General features: G+C 45.0%; 1 protein-coding gene across 3 annotated transcripts in view; it reads right to left on the reverse strand.

Moving 5' to 3' along the window:
* Positions 1-19,305, reverse strand: part of PTK2B (protein tyrosine kinase 2 beta) — a 102,882-nt gene extending 83,577 nt beyond the window's left edge. Inside the window, exons 1-2 of one of the 3 annotated variants that reach the window (XM_069975746.1) lie at positions 19,246-19,305; positions 16,787-16,813 (exon numbers count right to left, since the gene is read on the reverse strand). The gene's annotated coding sequence lies outside the window, so the exon portion shown is untranslated. Of the gene's footprint in view, positions 1-14,086; positions 14,193-16,786; positions 16,814-19,245 lie in introns of those variants that run through there. The other 2 variants (XM_069975747.1, XM_069975745.1) reach the window with 2 other exon arrangements.
* Positions 19,306-27,419: the final 8,114 nt, after the last annotated feature.

Below are 27,419 nucleotides of genomic sequence, written 5' to 3' on the forward strand. Positions count from 1 at the left end.
CTGCGTTTACACAGAAAGATTTATCTGACAGATTTTGGAAGCCAAAGCCAGGAATGGATTTGAAAAGAGGATAGATCCCAGTCTTTCCTTTATGACCTGTTCCCTGTTTATAGTCTGTTCCTGGTTTTGGCTTCAAAGATATGTCGGATAAATCTCTCTGTGTAAACGCAGCATGAGGGTCCTTTTACACGCACAGATAAATAGCTAAATCGCTTGTTTAGCGAACAACGATTGACATTTTTTTTTTTTAAACGATAAGTGTTTAGACAAGGAGATAAATTTGTAATTGCGTTGGTATCTACATACTGTGACCGATGAGAGTTCACACTGAAATACTTGAGAACGATTAACAATGATTTTGAGGTCAGCTCAAAAGATGTGATCAACGAGATATGAACAAATTTTTGTTTGTAGTTTGATCGTTGCCGCGCTTATTCCAGAAGATTATCGCTCACATTCGAACAATTTAACAATTTCTTGCACGATAATTGGCCCATGTAAAAGGACCTTTACAGACAAGTGATTTGTTAGTTAGTGCTAATCTACCACAATTATTTCCAACCTGTGCTTATAGAGCTGTTGCAAAACTACAACTCCTATCATGTGGCTGTCAGGAAATTCTAGCAGTTGTAGTTTTGCAGCTGGAGAAACTCAGACACTGGCCTATGTGGATTTTTGCAGCCATTGAAGGTTAATTTTATTCTGTTCCCACCTATTTCTCTTTGGCAGAAGTCATGGTGCCTGGGGGGAGAGCTCCGGCTGCAGCCAGTTGCCTTACAGACAGGTCTGATCTCAGGTTAATGAGCAGGGGGGTGGGTGCTGATCTTCTGGGACCGTACAAAGGAATTATTTATATATCTTCACAGTTTTGGTTGCAACAGGATGGGATAAATTAATATAAAACTTGAGGGGTATTTCCCAGTATAAAAAGTGCAAGTGAAAATCCCTGATCCTTGGAAAGTTGATCAAGATTGTGCACAGTCCTTTTCAGTAAGGTCAATGAGCTCCATAGGAAGAGATGAACCAAACCCCATTTCTTTATACCAGAGGGTCCCAGAGGTGTTATGGCTCCAGCACCCCTACAGTGTATTGTATATTTTGTCTGTAAGGCAACTGGTTACAGCAGGAGCCCTGCCCCCAATAAACTGAACTGAATACAATGTATATTACAAGGTTGGGGTATAGACAAACTGGAATCCTCTGTAGAGTAAAGATGCACTGAGATAGATAGATAGATAGATAGATAGATAGATAGATAGATAGATAGATAGGAGATAGATAGGAGATAGATAGATAGATAGATAGATAGATAGATAGATAGATAGATAGAAAGATAGATAGATAGATAGATAGATAGATAGATAGATAGATAGATAGACACACCTGCAGCTCCTTCTTGTAGGTGTCAATAGTAAGTGTACATTAAGGGCCCTATTCCACTGGACGATTATCGTTCAGATTATCGTTAAATCGTTCGAATCTAAACGATAATCGTTCGGTTGAAATGCAGTTAACGATTAACGACCGAACGAGAAATCGTTGATCGCTTTATAAGACCTGGACCTATTTTTATCGTTGCTCGTTCGCAAATCGTTCGCGTTGAATAAGACATCGTTCGGTCGTTCGTAATAGATACGAATGCAATAGCGAATAAATAGCGAAGAAAAAACGATCGCAATTACGATCATAAGTAACGATTATCGTTCAATGGAAATGAGTGAACGTTTTCAGGTCTTTCGCAATAGTGGTCGTTTGCGATCGTTAATCGTTAATGATATGCAAACGATAATCGTCCAGTGGAATAGGGCCCTAACCCTATGTGTGCAGCAAGAAAAGATGGCCCTGGGGCTGCACATTCCTCCCTGACCGTCAGTTCTTCCTTGGGTGGTGGGGACGAGTGCGCGCCTTCCTGCGGCATTCCTCCAAACCTTACAGCCATGAAGCAAGAACGTTACATTTTCTTACTGTACATGAGAGACCCCAATTACTGTAAGATACAAGACCCCAAGGGTGAGATATCAGATGGAATTACATAACAGACCACATATAGCGCTATAGGTTGTATGTTCTCACTGCTCCTTCTCCCTAGACCCCTAGAGTACAGTGCGCCATTGTGTTTCTTTATTAGTCAGGGGTCTTGTGCACCCCTAGAAACACCATATACGTGCTATACAGCTGCAGTGCTAAGGTCTGGGCTACACAGCTACTTTGGTTTAGTCATACAACCAAAGTTTTGCACAACAGTTTCTGATTGCGCCAAACTGCAACTTTGCTGACACATCCCTTTCATTTCAGACATATACAACTTTAGTTTCATGATCGGATGTCAGCTCCTTGCTATCCAGGATCCCAGAGAGTCTATCGGCTATATCTCCCTTCTTCTCCACCTGTTTTTCAAACCTCAACCTGGACAAAACAGAACTAATTATCTTTCCCCCATCTCACTACTCCCCTCCATCTAATATCTCAATCATAATCAATGGCTGCGCTCTGTCCAAAGTCAGCTGACTTGGGGTCACCTTTGATTCTACTCTGACTTTTAAAAGTACATTCAGACCATGACCACCTCCTGCCGCCTTCACCTCAAAAACATTTCCCAAATCCGCTCTTTTCTCAACCCTGAGGTCTGCAGACTGGTGGGCCGCACTACGTATGTGCATCAGTAGGGCTCCATGCTTTAATTAGAACTACATTGCCACTTTATTAGCATAGCGATCCATGGCGCAATTCACGTTACAGCAGGTCCTCTTTTTTGTGCTACAGATTACAGCCCCGTACACACATACAGATGTGAGAATGGAGCCATCGAATAACATTGGGCCTATGTTCTGTCCCAATTGCGTGACGACAATTGCGGACAGAACAATGGACGTTTGAATAAGGTCATACTTAACAAAACTGCTGGTACATGCTCTCATTACCTCCTGCTTGGATAACTGTAATATTCTATTCTTTGGCCTTCCATCTAATGCGGTGAGGTGCAGAGAGTGTTTGTTTGGGGTAAACTCCCGCTGGGTCAGCTGTTACATTGGTGTGATAGCTGAGTGGGTCTAGGGTCACTTGGGCACTTGTCACGGTAGCCTGGAGTGGTATGGGACCCAGTCCGGACAGACTTGGCACCTCACCAGCGCTCAAAAAAGAATTAACCCAAGTGTAGCGATATGCGTGCAGGTGCAGAAGAGATAGGCCAATGCTTCCGTAAAATAGAACAGTTTACTGAGAGTAACCGTAGTGCAATACAAAAGATTACAGGTGGCATAAATACAGTCCAGTGCAACACAATAGCTTTAATCATGTTATAACTCAGGTGCTTGTAGTTGAAGTAGAGACCAGGTGCTTGTAGTAAGAAGGTGCTTTGCAGTAGAGAAAGTAGAGGAGAGGAGTTGCTGGAGGGTCCGTGCCCAATGTAAAAATGTTCTCTGCCAGAATAGTAGGTGTGTAGAAGAAGAGAATAGAGAATACTCATACTCACGGATGACTTTTTTAGTCTTGACTGCCTTATGCCTCCTAGTTTCAAGCTACCCATTCTAGGTGGGTCATAAGAGCCCCAGGTCTTGTTATCTGGGTTGAGCATACTCCTGAGTTTTCCCAGCTGTGCTGCGCAGTGGAATACGTAGACTTTTGCTAGTACCTTTGTTCCACTGGGGTCAGTTCCTATGACTTCCGAAGGTAACTCCTCTGCACGGTTTAGGGATGGGCTTCTCCAGGGGCGTAGCTAATGTCCCTTGGGCCCTGGTGCAAGAGTTCAACTTGGGCCCCCCCCCTTCCTTGACCAAGCTATGCGATAGATAGATAGATAGATAGATAGATAGATAGATAGATAGATAGATAAAGACTGATATTACCAATAATACCAGTATATAGGATGGAAATATAATCACCATACATATTACCGCCATGCTGTTACTGACCAAATCCTGTATACTGAGACCAATATTACCAAGGCGCAAATATTACCGCCACACCACAACCACTACCATCACCACCATATTGTTACTGACCAAATCCAGTATACTGAGACCAATACTGACTAATACCACCACATACTACCACCACTGCTGCTACTGACTAACACCACCACATACTGACTAATACCACCGCTGGTACTGAATAACATCCACTGTACACAGATCACTATCACCTCATCCAGAAGAGGCAGACCCAGCTCTACACAGGTTCTGTACACCATATACATTACAGTGCACTTACATCAGGTGACTCACAGGGGACGTCTTCTTTGATCGGAGTTCTTCCCTTTTCATCATCTTCTCCATCTGGGCCATTATGAGAACTTCTTCGAGCCACGAATCCACAGAATCTGCCAGACAGAGATATTAGGCTCCTCACTCTGTCACCATCCTCATCTCTATACAAACTGCACATCTGTATTGGCCCCTTTACACCCTCAGTTAGTGGGTAGGCTGACTCTGTTACCCCCCCCCCTTATAGTATATGCCCCCCTCTGTGTAGAGATGGCCCCTTGTTCAGTCTTCCATATATGGCCCCCATGTGCATCTCCTTGACAGCCCCTCTCAGTGTAGTCCCCCCTTTTAGATGGTCCCCTCTGTGTTGTCCCCCTTATCTTTTCCCCCATATAGATGCCTTCCTTATGTTTCCCCCCCTTGTAGATGCCCCCACTGTGTTGTCTTCCTATACTTTCCCCCTCATGTATATGCCCCCACTGTGTTGTCTTCTTATACATTCCCCCCTATGTTACCCCCCATGTATATGCCCCCACTGTGTTGTCTTCTTATACATACCCCCATATGTTGTCTTCTTATACATCCCCCCATGTATATGCCCCCACTGTGTTGTCTTCTTATACATTCCCCCCATGTATATGCCCCACTGTGTTGTCTTCTTATACATCCCCCCATGTATATGCCCCCACTGTGTTGTCTTCTTATACATACCCCCATGTATATGCCCCCACTGTGTTGTCTTCTTATACATCCCCCCATGTACATGCCCCCACTGTGTTGTCTTCTTATAAATACCCCCCCTATGTTACCCCCATTTATATGCCCCCACTGTGTTGTCTTCTTATACATTCCCTCCCATGTATATGCCCCCACTGTGTTGTCTTCTTATACATTCCCCCCATGTATATGCCCCACTGTGTTGTCTTCTTATACATCCCCCCATGTATATGCCCCCACTGTGTTGTCTTCTTATACATACCCCCATGTATATGCCCCCACTGTGTTGTCTTCTTATACATCCCCCCATGTATATGCCCCCACTGTGTTGTCTTCTTATAAATACCCCCCCTATGTTACCCCCATGTATATGCCCCCACTGTGTTGTCTTCTTATACATACCCACCCTATGTTACCCCCATTTATATGCCCCCACTGTGTTGTCTTCTTATACATTCCCTCCCATGTATATGCCCCCACTGTGTTGTCTTTTTATACATTCCCCCCATGTATATGCCCCCACTGTGTTGTCTTCTTATACATTCCCCCCATGTATATGCCCCCACTGTGTTGTCTTCTTATAAATACCCCCCTATGTTACCCCCATGTATATGCCCCCACTGTGTTGTCTTCTTATACATCCCCCCCATGTTACCCCCCATGTATATGCCCCCACTATGTTGCCCCCCATGCATATGCCCCCACTGTGTTGTCTTCGTATACATCCCCCCCATGTAGATGCTCCCACCATGTTGCCCCCATGTATATGCCCCCTTGTCAAGTAGATAAAAACAAAAGGGGGGGAAACAACAACAACAACTCACCTTTAACCTCGTTCCCCCGTGGCAGCTCCCTTCTCATCTGCGGTGTTGGACGGCCCCCGGCTGACGCTGGCTCCCTCCTTTCATCCCCTGTGCCCGCCACTCCGCACTCCCGAACTCCCGGCCGATGCTCCACTACCTGGCGGTGTCCCCGGGATTCCCCTGCAGCACATGCACCAGGAAGGTCAGTGTGCGCGGGGGCTTTTACTTCCGGGTCAGGCAGCGCTCCCTGACCCGGAAGTAACAGCCCCGGCGTACACAGCTCCCTGATGCGTGTGCTGCAGGGGAATCCCGGGGACACCGCCAGGTAGTGGAGCATCGGCCGGGAGTTCGGGAGTGCGGAGCGGCGGGCACAGGGGATGAAAGGAGGGAGCCAGCGTCGGCCGGGGGCCGTCCTGGAGAGCGGAGCGGCGGGCGCAGAGGATACAGGGAGAGGGGCCGCGGGCCCCTCTCCGTGGCGGGCCGGGTCGCAGCAGCGACCGCTGCGACCACGGTCGCTACGCCACTGGGCTTCTCTCCCCTTATAGAAGCTTAGTACTGCATAGCAGTTCTAGTGTCCATAGAAGAAAATAACTAGTCTAGTTGTGTCCCTTTCAGGGGACCTGGCCAAAGCCCCATACTCTCCCATACTCTAGATTTCTCTACCCCGACACATCAGGCTCTAATCCACCATCAAGACCTTCAAGGACAACCTGAAAACCCATCTCTTTATACTAGGCTGCAACCTATAATAATTCAGCACCTCCCCTTACCTTGTAGACTGTAAGCCCCTGCAGGCAGGCTCCTCTATCCCCATGTACTGTACCAGTCTGGCGTTTATCTTATTCATGTAACGTGCTTTGATTTTGTAATGTTCTGTTTGTCACCCCCTATCGCTTGTATAGCTTTCTGGAAGGGCACTTAAGACTTAAAGGGGTAAAGCGGTGACCGCCCCCCTCCAAAAAAAAGAAAAACCATAGAACATACACTTAAAATATACTTGTCATCCCACCGGTGACGATCGCCGTTCAAATTTCCTGCCGGCCGCGTACCTGCCATCTTCGGCCACCGTCCTCACTTCTGGGACCGGGTGCAGTGAATGAGAGAGAAAAGGCTGCTGGTGTGCAGCAAGCTCAGCCAATCAGGCTATAAGGGGATAATCTACTCACATATATAACAGTGTCAGCCATTCATAGCACCATGGGGCACCGCCGGCACAGGAGCCTCTGGGACCACCAGGTGTGAGGAACCAAACGTTATGTCATCACCTCCATAGAAAAGCATATTATTGGGGGAGTCAGGACTGATGCTTGGCTGGCAGCCACCTCATGTCCAGGACACCTGTATCCTCTATCTGTAAGATAAGAGGGAGGGGAGGTCTCAGCAGCTTGGTGGTCCCATCATATACAAGGGCCCTGAGGTGCTCAAGGGGCTGAGAGACCCCCATAGTGAACAGAGGAGTTGCTATGCTGGATACCCTATATGCTATATGATATGTGTAGTGTGTATATGGGCTATTTATTTATACATTTATATTTTATGTGTTATGTGTATTATGTGTATTATATACATGTATGTGCTGTATACACACAAGTTGTATACATACATGTTGTGATATATATATATACATATATATACTGTATATATATATATACACACACATATATATATGTGTTATATGTATAGTATGAATATGTGCTGTATGCTTTATATACATACGTACACGTGCTGTATCCTGTGTGTGATGTATGTGTAGTATACATGTATATGCTGTATATACTGTATATGTACACATGCAGTACTGTGCGTGGTCTATGTGTACTATACATGTATATGCTCTATATATGTACACGTGCTGTATCCTGTGTCGTGTATGTGTAGTATACATGTATATGCTGTATATACTGTATATGTACACATGCAGTACTGTGCGTGGTCTATGTGTACTATACATGTATATGCTCTATATATGTACACGTGCTGTATCCTGTGTGTCGTGTATGTGTAGTATACATGTATATGCTGTATATATACTGTACATGCGCTGTATCCAGGGGCGTAACTAGAAATGGCTGGGCCCCATAGCAAACTTTTGACCAGCAGGGCCACCCGGTGCTGCAAATGATGACGGCTCAGGGGGCCCAGTGTATTGCAGGAGCAGGCCATGGGGCCCCCTGATGCGGCAGGCCCCATAGCAGCCGCTATGGCTACTATAGTGGTAGTTACGCCCCTGGCTGTATCCTGTGTGTGGTGTATGTGTACTATACATGTAGATGCTATATATACATATACGTGCTGTATCCTGTGTGTGATGTATGTGTAGTATACATGTAGATGCTATATATACATATACGTGCTGTATCCTGTGTGTGGTGTATGTGTAGTATAGAGGTATATGCTGTATACCTGTACATGTGCTGTATTCTGGCGGGGGGGGTAAGCCTGTGTTTCGGTGGCGGCTTATACCCAGAAGTTATATTTAGTTTAGTCGCTGTGATGAGATGAAGGTTTCTGTAACAGGAAGTAAAAATCGAGAGAGACACAAAGCAGCGGCCTACTGTTTGATACAATGCTCTGCCATTCATTATAACCGTACCCTGTGAGAGCGAGGCACTACATCCCCCATCATGATATGTTACCTAATGTTACACTGTGTGATACAATGCTCCGCCATTCATTATAACATACTCTGTGAGAGTATGTTATGTTTCACTGTGTGCTGAGCTGTGTAACTACTACTGTGCTGCTGTATCTAACCCTATTATGTGTGATACTTTACTGCCAAGATATACATCTAAACCCAGCAGGTGTGATACTGTCTGCCAGAGCCACTGTATCTAAGCCTATCATGCATAACACTGCCTACTTTGTAGTGTATCTGCACCTATGATGTGTGGTTATGTGTTACTATAATGAGGTGGTGTATCTAAGCTGATGTAGCTAAGCTTATCATGTGTGATACTGTCTGCTAAGCTGGTGAAGCTGGGACTATCCTTTCTCAAACATGGTGTACAGTGAAACTGGCCCAGTTGCCCCTAGCAACCAATCAGATTCCACTTTTAATTCCTCACACACTGTTTGGAAAATGAAAGGTGGAATTTGATTGGTTGCTAGGGGCAACTGAGCCAGTTTCACTTTACACCAGTTTGATAAATTTCCACCCATGGTGTATTGTATCTAAGCAGCTGTTCACTAAACTAAGGTCCTTGATCCTATTACATCTTATAATGTGCTGCTGGGGAAGCGTACCTAAGCCTACCAGGTGTAATACCGTAATGTCATGCTAGTGTACCCAACAATATCACATCTGATCCTGTCTGCTGAGCTGTTGTATCTAAGCCTATGACGTAATACTGTCTACTAAGCTGGCCTATCAAAACCTATTATGTGGAATTCTCACTGCTGAGCTGTGTATCTAAGTCTATCATATGTGATACACTCCCTATTATGTAATGATACAGAACAGAAGCACTACAGCAGTGAAGCAGTTAACCTCCACATAGTGGTGTTTGTCTGTGCTTCCTCCCCCTGATCTGACACTATGTCACAGGTGATGTGGTGTCATCTGCAGCCGCGGTACACTATATGGGGACACACCAACCCTCACACTACAGGCTGAAGAAACACAACCCCGACTCTCCACACGCCAAACTTTGTATTCAGCCTTATAAGGACCGATTGTTTATCTGCTGCATAAAGAGGCAGGCACCCTTTCATCTCCATCACACGTGCTGATTGTTAAAGAGACCGCACATACAGTATAAATGACAGATAAATGACACAGTCACAGTCTCTACCTTATTTTACCCCTATACACAGTATAATGAACAAAAGATAATGTCTTTGCTTCCATAATCAATGTGCTGAACTCATGTCCACAAGTGCCAGAGGGTGAAGACTTATATGTATGATTATAAAGGCATTATATATTTAGACATACTGTAATAACTAAGGTGACTATCCACCATCCAAAGTGATATACAACATAAAGCATGTCTCCTACTTGTGTATTGTAATAGATACAGTTTTCAGATAGTGCCTAGTCACCTATGTACCCTTATACCTAGAGGGTGAAGATACAACAACTTCTGGAACAGTATATCATGGTATAACATATAAGACATGTCTAATGTTGACTATTTGGCATTTATAGATAGAAACTACCAGCTCTTCTTGTGTCTGCATGCTAAATAGGCCAGGCTGGCTGACATCATCTATGTACAATTATACCCAGAGGCTGAAGACACAACACCAGCACTGCTGGCACATCATATCATGGCATTAAACATAACACAATGCTATTATTTTGCATAATGTGTTATAGATACAAAGTTCAGCGTAATTCTCCTTTCCCCCCTAAAGAAGATGTTGAAGACAAATACATAACTACCGGAAGTAATATCAAAGGCATTGCACATGAGACATCATTGCTATTTTAAGTATAGCTCAACTCACCTATACACCCATACACCTAGAGGGTGAAAGCACAACAACACAATTTATGGAATATTATACCCTGGCATGGAGATGTTCCTATTATGTATACTGTATTATCCATAAAAAGTATTAGCTCTGCTTGTGTCGTTATGTTTACAAGTCAGTACAGGGGAACTCAACCATATACACTTATACCTAGAGGGTGAAAACTCAACACTGGAAGTGCTAAAAGCTAGTAGCATGGTATAAAATGTAAGATGTTCTTGCTATTTTGTGTAGTGCATGATCAATAAAAAGTATCAACTCTGCTTGTGGTTTCACGTTCAACATTAGTCAACACAGTTTAACTCACCTAAATACACTTATACCTAGAGGGTGAAAATACAACACCAGAAGTACTAGCACACTGTAGCATGGTATTAAGTATAAAAGAATTCTTCTTATTTTGTGTAGTGCATGATCAATACAAAGTATCAGCTCTGCTTGTGGTTCCATGTTCAACACTAGTCAATCCAGTTCATATAATCTATATACACTTATAGCTAGGGGATGAAAACACAACACCAGAACTGCTAGCACATTGTAGCATGTCATGAAGCATAAGACATTCATGTTTTTTGTACTGCATGATTTAGATTTACTATGGCTCATACATACCCTTAGCAGGCCAGTCGGAAACATAGGTATTACGTGTAAATGGACATTTAGAAAAGTCTGCAAGATGAGCTAAAATAAAAACTAAAAGAAAAAATAAACCTGCCTTAATCTTGCATTCTGTAGTATAGATACAAAGTTCAGTTTTGCTTGTGTTTTCATTTTTAATAAGACAGTACAGCTCAACCCATCTATACACCCTTATACCTAGAGGGTGAAGACACAACAACAAAACCGCTGGCACATAATATCATGGTGTAAAGACATTTCTGATATTTTGCATACAATTCAAAGTTTTGGCCTTTCTTCTGTCTTCATAATAAATAAGCCAGGAGATCATCAACAAGTCAGTGCAGAACAACTCACCCTTCACCTCATAACATAGAGGGTGCAGACACATCAATAACTGCTGGCACATTATACCATGGCATGACACATAAGCCAATCTTATTATTGTGTATATTGCATAGTAGATACAAGCTCTGCTTGTATTTTCATGTTCAACAAGTCAGTTAAGCACAACTCACCTATATACCATAATGCTTAGAGGGTGAAACTATTGGTGTGTTATACAGTGGAAGAATGCATTAGGCACCCTGGTTATTTTTTATATTGTATGATAAATATGAAGCCCAAACCACAGTATGTGTCTTCTTGTTTGGCATACCAACAGTGCGCCAGTCACCTTTACACCCTTAGAGATAGAGGGTGAAGAAACAATAAAACAACTGCTGGCATATTATATCATGGCATGACACATAGGGTAAGCTTGTTATTTTGTACATTGCATAGTAGATACAAGGCATCAGATCTGCTTGTATTTTCATGTTCAACAAGGCACAGCAGCACAACTCACCTATATACCATAAGGGCTAGAGGGTGAAGACACATAACTATTGGAACATTTCACAGTGGCAGCATGCATATTTTGTACATTGCATAGTAGATATGAAGTATCAACTACAGTATGTATCAGTATGTATGCAGCTCCATTCACCTTTATACCCTTACAGCTAGAGGGTGAAGACAATGGTGCATTGTACAGTGGCCTCAAATATAAGGCACCCTTGTTATTGTGTACATTGCATGGTAGATATGTAGTATCAACTACAGTATGTGTCTTCCTGTTTAACATGGCAGTGCAGCTCCACTCACCTTTATACCCTTAGAGCTAGAGGGTGAAGCCAACGGTGTGTTATACAGTGGCCTCAAACATAAGACACCCCTTGTTAGTGTGTCCATTGCATGGTAGATATGTTATACAGTGGCATCATGCATAAGGGACCCTTTTTTATTGCATGGTAATTAGGAAGCTTGTGTCTTCCTGGTTAGCATGCCAGTGCAGCGCCACTCCCCTTTATACCCTTAGAGCTAGAGGGTGAAGGTACAATAACACAACTGCTGGCACATTATACCATGGCACTAAGTATAGGAAACCCTTCTGTTTGATACAAAGTAGCAGCTGATTGTGCCTACATGTAGAACAAGCCAGCACAGCTATATACATGTATACCCACAGGATGAATGGAAGTAGATGATAAATTAGATAGCAGCAAATTGTAGTTACACTCTATAGTATATTAGATACAAAAGTATACGCCCCACCTGTTCTAGTACATGCCAGTGCTATCCCCCCCCCCCCCCCCCCCACCTATATCCACTTACACACTGCACATTGTACGTAATATAGGATACAATTTAGCTACAATGTGCAGTGTGTAAGTGGATATAGGTGGGGGGGGTAGCACTGGCTGAGTGTATTTGTATGTAATATAGGATACAATTTAGCTACAATGTGCAGTGTGTAAGTGGACATAGGTGGGGGGGGTAGCACTGGCTGAGTGTATTTGTATGTAATATAGGATACAATTTAGCTACAAAGTATATACTCAGCCAGTGCTACCCCCTACCTATAGCCACTTACACATGACAGATTGTACTTAAATTGTATACTATATTAATATAAAGTATACACTCAGCCAGTGCTACCCCTTACCTATATCCACTTACACACTGCTCATTGTAGTTACACTGTATACTATATAAGAATCTAAGTATACACTCAGCCAGTGCTACCCCCCACCTATATCCACTTACACATGACACATTGTAGTTACATTGTATACTTTAATAGATAGAAAGTTTAAACTCAGCCAGTGTTACCCCCACCTATATCCACTTACATACTGCACATTGTAGTTACATTCTATATTATATTAGATATAACGTATACACTCAGCCAGTGCTACCCCCCACCCCCCCACCTATATCCACTTATACATGACGCATTGTAGTTACACTGTATACTATACTTGATACAAAGTATACACTCAGCCAGTTCTAATACATGCCCCCCATTACCTATATCCACTTACACATGAAACACTGTAATTGTATTGAATTGTATATAAGATACATGCCGGTGCTAGCCCCCCCTCTCCTATATCTACTAACAAGAGGGGAAGGAATTACTATTCCTATGACAATACATCCCAGGCAGACAGAGGCTGCGGGAAGACTAGTGCACGGAGAGGAAGGAGTTAACACCTGCGCCTAGGGGGGCGAATAAACAAGTAGCTGCAAATGACAACGTGACCTAAAGCTCTGACCTCGCATTACAATGTATTACATAAAGGGGAAGACGAAAGAGTCTGGGGAACTATATATATATATATATATATATATATATATATATATATATAATTGATATATTGTATCATAGAGAACAGTAACCTTCAAGCTGTATCTCTTCTCTCTTTGTATAGCAAGTCAGTGCAACTCAAGAAATCCGTACCATAAGGCAGTGTTCCCTGGCTCGGTGTCTCCAGCTATTGCAAAACTACAACTCCCATCATGCCCTGACAGCCTTCGGCTGTCAGGGCATGATGGGAGTTGTAGTTTTGCAACAGCTGGAGATCAACAGGTTGGAGAACACTCTACAGAAAGTAAAAAAGAAACCATGGCACTTAACATAAGCCGCACTTCCCCAAAGTATCAGTTCCGCCTATAGCAATGCAAGATCAGCAAGCCCTATCGGAGATTTCTGGGCAGTATATAGTATACCACGAGGCACCACCGACACGCTACATTGTATCGCTTCAAAAGTAAATATTGACTACAAAGTATCTGTTCCGCCTATGTGCAGCGCCAGCGGTGCCAACTCTGCGGAGGGCGCAGACACGGAACAAACTCTAAGCCAGAGGGGAATGGGTGTCTATACACAGTATACAGCTTCGAGCACAGTATACGGTGAGATACGGCATAAAGAGCTCTTACCTGGTAATCTCCTTCCCCTGGTGTTCTCTATTTGAGTGTAGCGATGGAATGTGGCAGTGGGCAGGTGTGCAGGCTCGCTCCTCCTCCCTGTGATACTGAAGAGCTAGGAGGTCCCCCCCCTCCCCAGAGCATGCACACTGCACACACCCCGGATTACTCAACACACTTCCTTATCTCATGCATGTAAGTGGAGAATGTGAGGAGGGAAGCTCTGCCATCTCTAGTGAGGAAGTGGCAGCAGCAGCTTCACAGGCAGGGAGGGAGACAATGGGGAGATCTGCAGGGACAGCATGGTGACAGATGCAGGGACAACATTGTGCCAGGTGCAGGGACAACATTGTGCCAGGTGCAGGGACACCACTGTGCCGGGTGCAGGGACAACATTGTGCCAGGTGCAGGGACAACATTGTGCCAGGTGCAGGGACACCACTGTGCCAGGTGCAGGGACAGCATGGTGCCAGATGCAGGGACACCACTGTGCCAGGTGCAGGGACAGCACGGTGCCAGATGCAGGGACACCACTGTGCCAGGTGCAGGGACACCACTGTGCCAGATGCAGGGACACCACTGTGCCAGGTGCAGGGACAACATTGTGCCAGGTGCAGGGACACCACTGTGCCAGGTGCAGGGACAACATTGTGCCAGGTGCAGGGACACCACTGTGCCGGGTGCAGGGACAACATTGTGCCAGATGCAGGGACAACATTGTGCCAGATGCAGGGACACCACTGTGCCAGGTGCAGGGACACCACTGTGCCAGATGCAGGGACACCACTGTGCCAGGTGCAGGGACACCACTGTGCCAGATGCAGGGACACCACTGTGCCAGGTGCAGGGACACCACTGTGCCAGATGCAGGGACACCACTGTGCCAGATGCAGGGACACCACTGTGCCAGGTGCAGGGACACCACTGTGCCAGATGCAGGGACACCACTGTGCCAGGTGCAGGGACACCACTGTGCCAGATGCAGGGACACCACTGTGCCAGGTGCAGGGACACCACTGTGCCAGGTGCAGGGACACCACTGTGCCAGATGCAGGGACACCACTGTGCCAGGTGCAGGGACACCACTGTGCCAGATGCAGGGACACCACTGTGCCAGGTGCAGGGACACCACTGTGCCAGATGCAGGGACAACATTGTGCCAGGTGCAGGGACACCACTGTGCCAGATGCAGGGACACCACTGTGCCTGGTGCAGGGACACCACTGTGCCAGATGCAGGGACAACATTGTGCCAGATGCAGGAACACCACTGTGCCAGATGCAGGGACAACATTGTGCCAGGTGCAGGGACACCACTGTGCCAGATGCAGGAACACCACTGTGCCAGATGCAGGGACAACATTGTGCCAGATGCAGGAACACCACTGTGCCAGATGCAGGAACACCACTGTGCCAGATGCAGGGACAACATTGTGCCAGGTGCAGGGACACCACTGTGCCAGATGCAGGGACACCACTGTGCCGGGTGCAGGGACACTGGGTTATAATGTCTTTTCTATATTACAATCCGGACTAATGATAACTGCAAGTTGCACAGAGCCCATAAACCACTATTCTACAAAGGGAGATGAATATTAGAAATGACCTACAGTGGGTTAAAGGGTCCGGTACAGGTTATGCAAAGGCTCAGGATATGGCGCTAGAATGGGGGGCTTTCATGTGCTAGAGGTGGCAGCAGAGAGCAGTGTGTCAGACTGGAAAGAATACACCACTTCCTGTAGGACATACAGCAGCTGGTAAGTACTGGAAGACTGGAGATTTTTACATAGAAGTAACTTACAAATCCGAGAGGCACTAGTGTCAGCCATAGGTGTGAGGTGCAGCGCTCTTTTCTCTCCTGTATTGCATTTTGCTTTCTTTCTCCGTGTTTTGCACTCCTCCTGGGGAGACCCACATGACCGCAATTAGCAGGAGACACCTGAGTGCACATGCTTTTAATCCCTCCTGTCTGTCCCATTCTATCTGCAGTAGCTATGGTAAGCGCAATACCTCATCCGGACTCATGCTGTTTGGGGGCGACCTTCTCCGCTGGCGGTGCTGGCCGGGTTCTGGCGTGGCATTATTTGGTCTGGTCCTGTGATATGGGGGTCGCAGGGGCGTTCCATGGCCTCCCTTCCATGACTGTGCACGCCTGCGGGGGTGGTGGTCGCTGACTTGCACAGTGTAGGGACCCATGTGTATCAGATACCTGCACGCGGTACATGGGGCAGTATGGCTTGATCAATTCATACACAAAATTCTGATGTTTTTTTATGCAGCCGAGAGGCACTAGTGTCAGCCATAGGTGTGAGGTGCAGCACTCTTTTCTCTCCTGTATAGCATTTAACTTACAAATCTATATAACTTTCTGACACCTGTTGATTAGAATATTTTTTTACCCCTCTAAGGTTTTCTGATTCATGAGCGGAATACCAATGCTACAATGTAGACTGACATATAATTTTCATCCCCCCATCCGTACATTAGTTACACCTCAAATTAGCTCTATGCTTCTGGTATATACAGCAAACCAACCAACTGCTATCACCATGTACACACACCACAGAGGCACCGGGCCCATGAACCGCTATTTTACATAAGGCATACGGAGGGTTGTGATATACATAGCAAGCCAACCGACTGGTACCATCACATGCAAATGCTGGATCCCCTGAACATTTGGACATGTAAACTTTTTATTTGTGGAACTCACAATATCTGGCGGCCATGTTGTTGAGTCCTGGAAAAAAAAAAAAAAGCTGTATATACTCGTAAATGTATCAAACATAGTGACTGAAATCAATAGATCCAGCAAGGGAACGCTCTGTTCCCAGCATCCCAGTCAAGTGTAGGATACAATGTTGCAAATATTTTGGTTACTTTGTAACAATTTAAAGAATCTTACATGTAACCTCAGAATGTGATGTAGTTACAAGACGTCCTGCAGTGCCGAGGTACAGACAAGAAGGAAGGACCATAAACCATGTGACGGACATTCCACACTGACATGCTTTTATGTCAGGGGTGTCATACTGTACATGCAGCTTTCCAGCTGTTGCAAAACTACAATTCCCATCATGCCTAGACAGCCAGAGCTTTAGCTTTGTCTATCCAAGCATGATGGGAATTGTAGTTTTGCAACAGCTGGAAAGCTGCATGTATGACACCTATGTCTTACATAGAAGTGACAAAAACTAATAGTGCAGCATAGCATGAAGATAAATGTGAAAAATGTGTGAAAACTATTCACACATTTTATAACAAAGGAAAACACTTCACGTACCATAATAGAGAAGAACGCTAAAGACAGATATTTATATACACTGGGTAGAGTGTGAAGATGTTGGTGGGATAGAAACTAAAAACTAAGTAGAGAACTGTCTCTAGACAAATATGTGTGAAATTATCAGCCACATATATAATGTCTATAATACTGCTACTACCCTATGTACAAAAATAACTACTATAATACTTCTACTACCATGTGTACAAGAATATAACTACTATAATACTGCTCCTATGTACAAGAATATAACTACTATAATACTGCTCCTATATACAAGAATATAACTACTATAATACTGCTCCTATATACAAGAATATAACTACTATAATATTGCTCCTATAATCAAGAATATAAGTACTGTAATATTGCCCCTATATACAAGAATATAACTACGATAATACTGCCTCCTATATACAAGAATATAACTACTATAATACTGCTCCTATAATCAAGAATATAAGTACTGTAATACTGCCCCTATATACAAGAATATAACTACTATAATACTGCCTCCTATATACAAGAATGTAACTACTATAATACTGCCCCTGTATACAAGAATATAACTACTATAATACTGCTCCTATGTACAAGAATATAACTACTATACACAGTGCTGTCCCTGCATCTCGCACAGTGGTGTCCCTGCGTCTGGCACAGTGGTATCCCTGCATCTGGTCCTGTGGCATGGGGGTTGCAGGGCCATTCCATGGCCTACCTTCCCTGACTGTGCACGCCTGCGGCGGTGGTGGTCGCTGACTGGCACAGTGTGGACTTACTGTAGGAACCCATGTGTATCAGATACCTGCACGCGGTACATGGGGCAGTATGGCTTGATCAATTCACATACAGAATTCTGATGTTTTTTATGCAGCCAAGAGGTACTAGTATCAGCCATAGGTGTGAGGTGCAGCACTCTTTTTCTTCCCTGAACCATAACTACTATAATACTGCTCCCTATATACAAGAATATAACTACTATAATACTGCCCCTATATACAATAATATAACTACTATAATACTGCTCCCTATATACAATAATATAACTACTATAATACTTCCCCTATATACAAGAATATAACTACTATAATACTGCTGCTATATACAAGAATATAACTACTATAATACTGCCTCCTATATACAAGAATATAACTACTATAATACTGCTCCTATATACAATATTATAACTACTATAATACTGCTCCTATATACAAGAATATAACTACTATAATACTGTCCCTATATACAAGAATGTAACTACTATAATACTGCTACTATATACAAGAATATAACTAATACTGCCTCCTATATACAAGAATATAACCACTATAATACTGCTCCTATATACAGGAATCTAACTACTATAATACTGCTCCTATATACAAGAATATAACTACTATAATACTGCTCCTATATACAGGAATATAACTACTATAATACTGCTCCTATATACAAGAATATACCTACTATAATACTGCTCCTATATACAGGAATATAACTACTATAATACTGCCTCCTATATACAAGAATATAACTACTATAATACTGCTCCTATATACAAGAATATAACTACTATAATACTGCTCCTATATACAGGAATATAACTACTATAATACTGCCTCCTATATACAAGAATATAACTACTATAATACTGCCTCCTATATACAAGAATATAACTACTATAATACTGCTCCTATATACAAGAATATAACTCCTATACTACTGCCCCTATATACAAGAATATAACTACTATAACACTGCCTCCTATATACAAGAATATAACTACTATAATACTGCCCCCTATGTGCAGGAATGATCACATGTATTCCAGATATTCCTATGTGCCCTGCAGGCTTCTGGGTTCAGTGAAGGTGACACAATGTTACCTGTGAATTCCTGGCAGGTCCCATCTTGCTCCTGTAATGATGCTCTGGGATCTCTCTCCGGTCTTGTGTCCTTTTTCCTGTTATATAGATTGATTGTTACTATTGCTTCTATATCTAGTATAACTATATACACTGTGTCCCTACACTTACAGCTCATTGCATTCTGATGTATATACAAGAGGTTGTAGTTTTGGGGGGCACCAGTGTTGTAGTTTCACTGCCCGCCATGGACTCTCTTGCGCAGTCATGTGATGTGACCTCCGATCCAATACAAAATCCTTTTGTGTAACACCCTCATGCAATATTGTGATTCCCAAGGGGGAATTTAATTATTACTCAACCTTCTCGGTAGTAAAGTCTAATAATATCCGGAGTCTCCTCTGATGAGGTTTATTGCAGTAAAGTTTCCTCATCTGATACTGTGGATAGTCTGAATATACGACACCATCACAGAGCAGCACGAGAGGGAATTTCCTAAGACCTGACAGAAAGAGAACGAAGAAGGAAATTCCTCTCTTTAAAAGATGTAAAAAAAAAAAAAAATTAGGCTCCTGGAGGTTCTCTATTCCTTTAAGAAATTGGTATATACTCCTCTACAAGCATCTGATCAATCAGTGAATATATTAGTCTGACATATACCTCTAAGTATGCAGCGCAGTATACCTTTAGCTTTCCCCACTGCCTGGCTACACTGGTGACTCATTGTGAGGTGTCAGAAATCACTACCACTAAATCCTTCTGTTCTGAAGTCTTCACTAACACAGAACTGTGTATACGATACAATTGCCACAATACTATGAATAACATAAAACTGTACTTAAAGAGATTGTCCAGGATAAACTTATTATTAATGATTCCGCAGGGGACATGAGTAATGTATACTTACCTGTCCTGCCCCCCTGCCACTGCCAGATGCTGGGCCACCTGTTCCCCGATGTTGTTAGTGTTTTGGAAACATCCAGTGACGTCCCACTCCCTCCAGAACAGGCCGATGAGTATAGATCCCATACTGTCTGCTTGAGATCCGGAAGCAGAGCGGGACAGGTAAGTATACATTACTCATGTACCCACAGCCATAGCAGGATAGTAATGATCAGTTTATCAACCCTTTAAGTAATGTCTCAGTATGGTCTACACTGATGCCCCAATACTGTATACAAATAACTCTGTACTGTACTGCTTAGCCCATGCCTCCTCTCTGGAGTTGTGTGATGTCGCCACCTGCAGGACACTGATATTATTTTTCTACTAAAACAGCAAAGATCATTATAGAGCAGGGATGGGGGAAAACTACAGCCAAAGACTGTCCAGGCATGATGGAAATTGTAGTTTTGCAACAGTTGGAGGGCCGAAGCTCCCTATCTCTGTTATAGAAAGAGCTGTGGCCTCCTGTCATCTGCTGCCCTGTATCATTGCTGATTACTGATGTTGGTCCTGCTGCTGCCACTGTACAAGGGGTCACTCTGCTGGCACTGTACATGGGGGCACTCTGCTGGCACTGAACATGGGGGCACTCTGCTGACACTGTACATGGGTGCACTCTGCTGGCACTGTACATGGGGGCACTCTGCTGGCACTGTACATGGGGGCACTCTGCTGGCACTGTACATGGGTGCACTCTGCTGGCACTGAACATGGGGGCACTCTGCTGGTACTGAACATGGGGGCACTCTGCTGACACTGTACATGGGGGCACTCTGCTGGCACTGTACATGGGGACACTCTGCTGGCACTGTACATGGGGGCACTCTGCTGGCACTGTACATGGGGGCACTCTGCTGGCACTGAACATGGGGGCACTCTGCTGGTACTGAACATGGGGGCACTCTGCTGACACTGTACATGGGGGCACTCTGCTGACACTGTAGATGGGGGCACTCTGCTGGCACTGTACATGGGGGCACTCTGCTGGCACTGTACATGGAAGCACTCTGCTGGCACTGTACATGGGGGCACTCTGCTGGCACTGTACATGGAGGCACTCTGCTGGCACTGTACATGGGGGCATTCTGCTGGTACTGAACATGTGGGCACTCTGCTGGCACTGTACATGGGGGCACTCTGCTGGCACTGTACAAGGGGGCACTCTGCTGGCACTGTACATGGGGGCACTCTGCTGGTACTGAACATGGGGGCACTCTGCTGGCACTGTACATGGGGGCACTCTACTGGCACTGTACATGGGGGCACTCTGCTGGTACTGAACATGGGGGCACTCTGCTGGCACTGTACATGGGGGCACTCTACTGGCACTGTACATGGGGGCACTCTGCTGGCACTGAACATGTGGGCACTCTGCTGGCACTGTACATGGGGGCACTCTGCTGGCACTGTACATGGGGGCACTCTGCTGGCACTGTACAAGGGGGCACTCTGCTGGCACTGAACATGGGGGCACTCTGCTGGTACTGAACATGGGGGCACTCTGCTGGTACTGAACATGGGGGCACTCTGCTGACACTGTACATGGGTGCACTCTGCTGGCACTGTACATGGGGGCACTCTGCTGGCACTGTACATGGGGGCACTCTGCTGGCACTGTACATGGGGGCACTCTGCTGGCACTGTACATGGGGGCACTCTGCTGGCACTGAACATGGGGGCACTCTGCTGGTACTGAACATGGGGGCACTCTGCTGACACTGTACATGGGGGCACTCTGCTGACACTGTACATGGGGGCACTCTGCTGGCACTGTACATGGGGGCACTCTGCTGGCACTGTACATGGAAGCACTCTGCTGGCACTGTACATGGGGGCACTCTGCTGGCACTGTACATGGAGGCACTCTGCTGGCACTGTACATGGGGGCATTCTGCTGGTACTGAACATGTGGGCACTCTGCTGGTACTGTACATGGGGGCACTCTGCTGGCACTGTACAAGGGGGCACTCTGCTGGCACTGTACATGGAGGCACTCTGCTGGTACTGAACATGGGGGCACTCTGCTGGCACTGTACATGGGGGCACTCTACTGGCACTGTACATGGGGGCATTCTGCTGGCACTGAACATGTGGGCACTCTGCTGGCACTGTACATGGGGGCACTCTGCTGGCACTGTACATGGGGGCACTCTGCTGGCACTGAACATGGGGGCACTCTGCTGGCACTGTACATGGGGGCACTCTGCTGGCACTGTACATGGGGGCACTCTGCTGACACTGTACAAGGGGGCACTCTGCTGGCACTGTACATGGGGGCACTCTGCTGGCACTGAACATGGGGGCACTCTGCTGGCACTGTACATGGGGGCACTCTGCTGACACTGTACACGGGGGCACTCTGCTGGCACTGTACATGGGGGCACTCTGCTGTCACTGTACATGGGGACACTCTGCTCGCACTGTACATGGAGGCACTCTGCTGCCACTGTACATGGGGGCACTCTGCTGGCACTGTACATGGGGACACTCTGCTGGCACTGTACATGGGGGCACTCTGCTGGCACTGAACATGGGGGCACTCTACTGCCACTGTACATGGGGGCACTCTGCTGGCACTGTACATGGGGGCACTCTGCTGGCACTGAACATGGGGGCACTCTGCTGGCACTGTACATGGATAATGAATATAGTGATGTCACAGTGCAGAGATAATACTCACAGTGTGATGTTATGTACAGAGATAATTTCCTTCCTGGGTTCCTCCTCCTAATTTCTGCATGTTGCTATCTTGAGTCCTGTGTCAGGACCCACAATTTGGGGTCCTGAGTTTATTCAGAGGGTTTGAACCATTAAGAGGTTTAGTAAAGAGATGGAATATTTTTTTTTCTGGTCTGGGGTCTGAGCTTATTTTGGGGGCCGGTCTATGCCTTGAGTTAATCTGCAGGCCTACTTTTGGTTCTAATTTTTTTATGGCATTCGTTTTTAGGTTTTATTTGGGGTCTAGATTTATTTTAGTTTCTTACCTGGGATCTGGATTTCTTTTAGGGTCTGATCTGGGGTCTGGATTCCTTTTCATTTCTAATCTAGGTTCTGAGTATCTGGGGTCAGCACTCCTTTTAGTTTGTCATCTGGGGTCTGAATTCTTTTTAGGGTCTGATCTGGAGTCTGGATTCCCTTTAGGGTGATATCTAGGGTCAAGGTTCCTTTTAGTTTCGCATCTGGGGTTCAGATTCTTTTAAGGGTCTGATCTGGATTCTTTTTAGGGTTTGATCTAGGGCCTAGATTCCCTTTAGTTTCTCATCTGGGGTCTGGATTCCTTATATAGTGTGATCTAGGGTTGAGATCCCTTTTTATTTCTCATATGGGGTTTAGATTTCTTTTAGGGTCTGATCTGGAGTCTGGATTCTTTTTAGGGTCTGATCTAGGGGCCTAGACTCATTTTAGTTTCTCATCTGGGGATGAATTCTTTTTAGGGTTTGATCTGGGGTCAGGATTCCTTTTAGGGTGATATCTAGGGTCAAGGTTCCTTTTAGTTTCTGATCTGGGATCTGGATTCCTTTTAGCGTCTGATCTGGGATTTGGATTCCTTTTAGGGTCTGATCTGGAGTCTGGATTCCTTTTAGGGTCTTATCTGGGATATAGATTCCTTTTAGTTTCTCATCTGGGGTCTGGATTCCTTTAAGGACCTAATCTAGGGTCTGGATTCCTTTTAGGGTCTGATCTGGGGCATAAACTCCTTTCTGATCTGGGATATAGATTCCTTTTAGTGTCTCATCTGGGGTCTGGATTCCTTTTAGGTTCTGAATTCTTTTTAGGGTCTGATCTTGGGTCTAGATTACTTTTAGTTTCTCATCTGGGGTCTGAATTCCTTTAAAGGGGTTGGACACTTTTTAGTAAAATAGGTCAGTACAAAGTATTAGTAAGTGTGCTCAATGTATATACTAACAGCAGCTCCCTGTGTACCTCATAGAGCTAAAATCAGACTCCCCTCCTCCAGGCTGGGCTGCCCTGCTCTGTTTTGTTTCAGTCCACAAAATGGCTGACATGGAGGAGCATGTGACCATGCCCTGTCCCCTGTGTCCTCCATAGACACATACAGGCTCAGTGGTGGACACAGGGGGGCGGGGCCTGGTCACATGCTCCTCCATGTCAGCAATCTTATGGACCAAAACACCACAGAGCAGAGCAGGGCAGCCCAGCCTGGAGGAGGGGAGTCTGATATTACCTCTGTGAGGTACACAGGGAGCTGCTGTCAGTATATACAGTGAGTACACAGGGAGCTGCTGTCAGTATATACAGTGAGTACACAGGGAGTTGCTGTCAGTATATACAGTGAGTACACAGGGCGCTGCTATCAGTATATACAGTGAGTACACAGGGAGCTGCTGTCAGTATATACAGTGAGTACACATGGAGCTGCTGTCAGTATATACAGTGAGTACACAGGGAGCTGCTGTCAGTATATACAGTGAGTACACAGGGAGCTGCTGTCAGTATATACAGTGAGTACACAGGGAGCTGCTGTCAGTATATACAGTGAGTACACTTACTAATACTGTACACTGAGCTATTTTACTATAAAGTGGCCAAACCCTTTAAGGGTGTGATCTGGGGTTTAGATTCCTTTTAGGGCCTAGTCTGGGGTCTGGATTCCTTTTAGTTTCTCCTCTGGGGTCTGGATTCCTTTTAGAGTGTGATCTAGGGTTCACATTCCTTTAAGCGGTTTAGATTTAGAGGAAACTTTTTGGACTTTTGCTTATTTTTGTATGTTTGTTGCCCTTCTTTACACTTCGTCAACAGATAAAATGTGAATGATAATTTCTTTCCACATCACATTCTACCGTAAGTATTTGACATCTCTCTGGGTCATGGATTGGGGGGTCTTCCGCAGAGGACTCCCATTCAATGATTGTCAGTCATCCCCTCAGAGCCGGAGACCTTGTCACATCCAGGATCAGAAGTCGCCAGGGAGAACAAGCTGATGACTCCCCCAAACAGAGCATGGAGTTTGGTTGCTAGGCGACAGAGTCACATGATCCACATTATCTGCGTCCTGTCTTTATGGCAAATTGTTATACACAAAGAAACATTGTATATTCCCATTAAGTGCAAAGGAATAAAACAACCGACGCCCCCACATTATGAGCGAGGATCCTGTATGAAGACGCATTATTACCATCCAGGAGACGTGATCCTGTGCACAGCTATGAATCATCCCCGGGTAACTCTTCACTGACTGTCATGGCCGCCCACCAGGATCACAGGACCCCAGAGTTACAGGACGCATCCTCGGCCTTTAGAGCAGTTATTACACAGCATGGCATCTGGAATGTACAGGAGTCAGGGGTAGGGCCAGCTGAGACTTGTAGTACCCCTGGGGACCCGCCTCTCTGTCACTCTAACCTGAATGACCACCGGCTCAGCACCTTAAAGGAGTACATACAGCAGTAATGGCCGCTCAGCCTCCCCCTCCTCCTGTACTGGTCACAGAGCATGCTCACAAATGTGTCCCATATAATGAATAGGATCTGGAGATGTCCATGGGGCTTGCTGTAAAGCATGTCAGTAAATGTTGCCCCTATAATAATATACTATGACTTAAACGAAAAATTACAATCAGAAAACAGAAACAGACTAGAAAAGAGAACATTTCAGTATCTGGATCTAACCTGTATAAAACAATCTAGGTGACACTTTACACTTCTGCTGGGGTATACCTGATTACAGTGCCCGCAGATAGTACTAGAGGGAACCCTGGGGTTTCAGAGGTGCATTTCAAGCTAGGTCCATCAGGGGAGAACCAGATTCCATAAAGTCCAAGGAGGAGGATCGTCCCTCTATGTCTGCAGCTGGGGAGCTGGTACAACTGGGGAAGCCACTAAGTGCTGCATGTGGTACATAACAGTGCACTCACATAACACTGACATTATACTGTTCACCTACATCTCTGTATGCATCACACACCTCTGCACTGCACTCATTACACACACTTCTGCACTGCATCCATTACACACACATCTCTGCACTATATTCATTACACACACACCCTTGACTGCATTCATCCCATACACACCTCTGAACTGCATTCATTACATACACACATCTATGCACGAGATGAGCAAAAAGTGAAATATTCGATCATTTGAAATTCAAATCAAATAGCTCCCGAACAAATATCGAATCCCATTATAGTCTATGGGAGAAAATACTTGGGACCTGGAAATCAATATTCGACCACTAGGAGGTCACCAAGTGTACAATCAAACCTCAGGAAATGATGCCAACATTCGGGTTTGGTGAACTCAAATACCTGGTGAAAATTATGGACAGGATGGACTATGATTTAAAACATGGATCAGTGCAGAATCTGAACCTGCACAAAAAAATTATTAATAAAATTATACTTGGCTTGCGGCGGAAGTTTTAGCTGCAAAGAAATTGGGGCCAGATCCAGAGAAAGTGGTCGGATCTGAAGTATAAAAGCCCAGATGTCTGAACACACTGCCTGTCTCACAACAGCTTCTAAATATATGGATTTTATACTTTTAGCTCTAACAAGGGCTTTTGGGAGTACCTCCCTACCTAACTTCACCTAAAAGCTTTCTCTCCCTTGTATACAGTCTCTCCCTCTCTAGCTCCAACCAGCTAGTGACACAAATCTGAAATCACTATTCTTATATTCAGGAGGTGACGTAGTTTAGCCAGCCAATCACAGTTAGAGGTTTTTTATTAAAGCCCTAGTCCCTAGTGCGAATCGAATTTCTACTGCGTTAGCGTTTGAATATTCGACCGCAATCGAATAGCACGAATAGCTTACTATTAGATCAAATAGTATTCGCTCATCACTATTCATTACATACACACCTCTGCACTGCGTCTATTACATACACACCTCTGCACTGCACTGGTTACATACACACCTCTGCACTGCGTCTATTACATACACACCTCTGCACTGCGTCTATTACATACTGTACACACCTCTGCACTGCGTCTATTACATACTGTACACACCTCTGCACTGCACTCGTTACATACACACCTCTGCACGGCGTCTATTACATACACACCTCTGCACTGCACTGGTTACATACACACCTCTGCACGGCGTCTATTACATACACACCTCTGCACTGCGTCTATTACATACACACCTCTGCACTGCACTGGTTACATACACACCTCTGCACGGCGTCTATTACATACACACCTCTGCACTGCGTCTATTACATACTGTACACACCTCTGCACTGCACTGGTTACATACACACCTCTGCACGGCGTCTATT

Source organism: Dendropsophus ebraccatus, chromosome 6 (genome assembly GCF_027789765.1).
Source record: "Dendropsophus ebraccatus isolate aDenEbr1 chromosome 6, aDenEbr1.pat, whole genome shotgun sequence".
In the NCBI taxonomy this organism is placed as follows: Eukaryota; Metazoa; Chordata; class Amphibia; order Anura; family Hylidae; genus Dendropsophus; species Dendropsophus ebraccatus.